We start from the raw sequence: 4,588 nt of genomic DNA, 5'->3' as shown, positions 1-4,588 counted from the left end.
TGCTAAAACTGTATTATAATTTTATTGATTTTGTTTTATTTCACAGGGACATTTATTTATTTGAAGGAATATTTATTACTTTATTAATCACATTATTTATTTATTTAATTTTGAATGAAAGGGCTCTCCATATTCAACAACAGAAAAAGATGAACAAACTAAAGAGGAAATTAAATTTAATCAAATGACACATAGCAAAACCAGGATGTGATCATTTACAGTCCAACTGTGAGCCTGAATTAATAAGATGCTACATTGACAGTCAGTTTCTAATCCCATTAAAGCACAKCCACTTGTTTAAATGTCAGCCAGCGTTGACCAACCAGGCTGTGCAGCGGCTCGAATGAATGAAAGGTTTATTACATGTGCTGTGTCTCAGATAGGGCAGAGTAAACCTGCTGCGTCACACTGCCATAACTTTACACAGACTTCCTCCTCTAACCACTCCTTTAATTCCATCTTTGCACTCTTATTTAAAACAGGACACCAACATGAGCAGCACGATGAAATGTCCTACACTCTGAAGCTATGCTGACTTCCTGTTACTAAGCAACAGCCAGTAAGCAGGACCGTAGTAATAAGGATGCCAAGGCTTCGTCTTATAATACTTGTGGGACAAAAAGAACGTGTCCCAGATCTTTGAAGCATTTGACTAGTGTACACTTTACAGTTTATGTTCAAAGGACGTCTTTTTTTCTCCCCTAAATGTTTTGCAGAAAATATCTTCTTTTTATTTTGTTTACAAAGCAGGGTTTGCATAAGAGAGTTATGGTTAATTAATCACAGAAAGGACCTAAAAGAACTGAAGACTGATGGAACATCACAATATCGGTGCAAGTACAATATATTTTTTATAATTAGTATTCAAGATGACCTCTTTTTTGAGGGGAGGGTACAGAAAAACCACTGAACTAAAATATGACCAACTGAAGTAAATAAGATAAGTAAATCTGCCTCTCAGGCTTGTACTTACACATTGCTTTACAGGTGATTACACTGATGTACCCACCAACTGTGAAACCAAGTAAATCTGAACTCATCAGTGCAAAAGAGCTTTTTAAACTGCTCAAGAGTCCGATCATTACACTCAGAAGCAAAGKGAAGCCTCAATAAAATAAAAGCCCACTTCATAAAAGACACTCAGCAGTTTAGGCTCAGCAGTTTTTTCATTGTGTGTTTGATGAAATACTATTACTTTAGCCAAGTTTACTAGGGCTACACAATATATCGAAAATTTATCGTCATCGTAATAACAGCCTGTGCAATGTGCATATCGCAAAAAACAAACTGCATAAACTGCAATAAATTGTCTCAAAGGTTTTTATTTATGGGGTTTGTCACTCAGACAAAATATCTCACCAATCAAATGGAGCTCTTTGTGTTTTTGACCAATTGGATGGATCTCTTCATAATAAAAAAATAATGCTGGAAAGGAAAGGATTTTTTTTTTCATAAAATTGATTCATAAAAATGAATCAATCAATCAGTTTTGGTAGAACAGTAAGCTATGTCTTTAAGACAAATTCAGTTTGATACTTGATGACTTTTGGTCACAAAAGGATTTGTGTGGACATTTTTATTTATTTTGAAGTTCTATTCTGTTGCCGAAACCCACAGATAGTTACAGTTTGATGTACAATGACAAAATAGCTGATGCTAAATAAAAAGACACATATTTGGTTATAAAATGGATACTATTCTTTTTGTTTTTTTCAAAAAAACTCTCAAGTAATTGTAATCATAAACTTAAAATCTATAATTATTAATTGAGAGGAAACCGTAAACAACAAGATGACAAAATAGTTTTGTCAGAATCTTTAGTCAAGCTAAGCATGTTCTTACATCAGTCATCAAAGTATTTTGATATTTAGTTGCACAGCATGGGTATTTCAACATTACTGGTAGAGAAAATCATAGAAAGGGAGAAAATTATTTAAATACCTGGAATAGTGAGGAATTGTTAGAAATTCAGTGTTCTACTATTCGTGTTTTTTGTTGTTTTGTTACCAAATGYTCCAAGTGATTACTCTTGATTTTTCTTTCTTACATATCATCTATGAATATTTTTGTTACTTTCTATCCCTTATCCTGGTTTCAGCTGAACTCTTTAACTGAATTCCAATTTTATCCATCTCTATAGATCTTCTTTATGCAAAATAACATTTTTCTTGTTAACAGGATGCAACTATTTCGAGAATAACTGCAGATCCACAGCTTAATGGAGGTAGAATCATATCAAGGCAGTGCTTTTCTCAGTGGACACTTCTCACCTTTAAGCTTAATTAAATCCAGAGGTGTGTATGTTTTAGGAGTGTGTGTTCAACTCAATTTATCAAGGCAGGATAACTTGCTTGGTGAAAAACATCTTTATGAAAACTGGAAATATCAATCTTGTTTCTCCCTTGTTTTCTTCATTTTTTTAACTCCTTAAAAAAAACACAATTTACCTAGTTTTCAGGAGTGCTCAGTAAGCGTTTTGCCATGTCACAATTCCTTGTAATCACACAATCCAATTTGTTCCTGGCAGTATTTTGTTCAAATTGCTAAGTGCATGTAGGTGTTATGACACAAACCCTAGAMCTATTTCCTGTTTCCTTCATGCTGAGTTTCATATTGTCAATAATTAATAATATATTCAACATTAAGATATGGTATTTTGAAAAAGAAATAGCAGCACATTTGTGTCAAGAAGCCCAGTAGATAAAGCTTGTGTTCAGTTGTTTTTCATGTTATGTGTAGCCTTTTAAAGCTTTATTGACCTTGMAAACAGCTCCCAAATCCACTTTTTACTCAATACTCAAATGGCTCCTATAACAAAAAAGGGCAACTAAAATTTACAATACATGCAAATTTTGCCTTAGAGAATTATTTTTCACTTTTAAATAAGCAACTTGACAGTTTTCTTGTTGTTAGGGGGGGCGGGGAAGCGTTTTTAGACCCTCAAATTTACAACAATGTCCCAAAACCCCTAAACGGGTACTGTAACGTCTGTAACTATGACTGCCAAAAACATTTTCACTTCTATGATCAYTGCACAGCGTCTCTCCCTCCCACTCTTTAACATCCCACTTCATGCTTTCAGCTTTTTTTCCTCTTCTACTTAAAAAAAAGGTTAAAAAAAATTTAAAACGAGAAACTATCGCCTGTGGCTACCAAACAAAGAGGCTACGCAAGTTGACTCCACGCTGAAGGCATTGCACAACTCMGATCTCATCCACAAAACAAAAACAGCCTCTGCAGCTCTCTACAACAATCAACTTGTCAAAGCACCGTGCAATTAAAAGACGGAGGTAAAGCCACTTCAGTGACAACAGCACAAAGTCGCCACGGCAGCACTTTAATCAGTAGCTGTCACTTCTGGAAGGAGGAGCTGCAGAAACCCTGTGGTAGATCTAGAGCTACTGAGGAAGTATGGAAAGAAAAGACACRGTCAACTTTAATAAACATCAGTGCCCCTCTCACAATTTGTATTTTTCATGTTAGGCAAAAAAATATGACCTGTGCAGAACTAGTGCAAGGAAATGACGCAAAGATTGTATATAGTTCTCACACCTCCTTCCTGTCAGCAGTGCAGCCCATTATCACTCACCGTCATCAGTTTTTACTCCTGTCAAACGCACAATACTACACAATTCCATTTATTTAAACAAATGTCATTTTCAGAATGAAAACAAYGCTGTAAAACTGACCTAAGCAAGGTTCAAGTTAAAGTTGTTTACATGRTTTAAAACACGTTTGTTTTAACATTGCTCATGCAGATAAAAAAAGATAATTAAATAATGAAATTCAAGTTTTATATTAGTTCATGATCTGCTCCAAACTTCTTTAACTTCACTGACGTTAATACTCAGTGACATTTGTTCAAATAATTGATGCTGTTTACTGCAAATATCTCAGAGGATGGGGCGTCATAATCATATCTTTCTTCTTTAGAGTAAATGATTTATTTCTTCCCAGATAATYAGTCTATTATTTTCAAATCTTATTATCTTTCTGAATTATGATTTGGTTTTTTAGAACTTATAAAAAAGCAGCCTTTACAAATTATTGGACGGCTCTATCTCTGTGTGTTGAGCACAACATTAGGGTTAAAAACTTATATGTTAGGAAATTGTCAGTATAATAGAAAATATTAATAAGTGAATTTAACTCTCTTTCTGGGAATATTTCTGGGGKAAAGTGTTTTGCAAAGAGAGGCCTTGCTGTTCTGTAGTCATAGCAGAGTTACAGTACCCTCTCTCTATATAATGTTTTACATATACAGCAGATCCTGTTCTCAGTGCAATGACACACGTCTAACATACAAAAAGGTATCTTTAGTGATTTAGCTTGACAAACTCTAAAATATTCATTTTAAATTAGGTTTCTTGTGTTGACAYTTTAATGGCTCATCTCTTGAAGCTTAGTTGCTTTTTTATTCAGGAGTTTGTTTCTGTAAAGTAGTTAGAGATACGAAACACATCCCCTGAAATCTATCAAGTACAAAAACTGGACTGAGATCACCAGAAAAAAAAAATCAGCTACTGAAGATCCTACCTAGAAATTTATAGCTTAAGACATTGGGCCTCATGCAAGAACCGTTCGTACG

The 4,588-nt window shown here is 34.4% G+C and overlaps 1 protein-coding gene across 9 annotated transcripts in view; it reads right to left on the bottom strand.

Annotated features, from left to right (window-relative positions):
• Positions 1-4,588, bottom strand: part of LOC106524118 (focal adhesion kinase 1) — an 81,130-nt gene that overhangs the window by 71,221 nt on the left and 5,321 nt on the right. The gene's annotated exons all lie outside the window — the stretch shown is intronic.

This window comes from Austrofundulus limnaeus, unplaced genomic scaffold (assembly GCF_001266775.1).
Source record: "Austrofundulus limnaeus strain Quisiro unplaced genomic scaffold, Austrofundulus_limnaeus-1.0 Scaffold177, whole genome shotgun sequence".
Classification (NCBI taxonomy): domain Eukaryota; kingdom Metazoa; phylum Chordata; class Actinopteri; order Cyprinodontiformes; family Rivulidae; genus Austrofundulus; species Austrofundulus limnaeus.
Note: the sequence above shows the minus strand (reverse complement) of the source record. Positions and strands in the feature narration are given on the sequence as shown.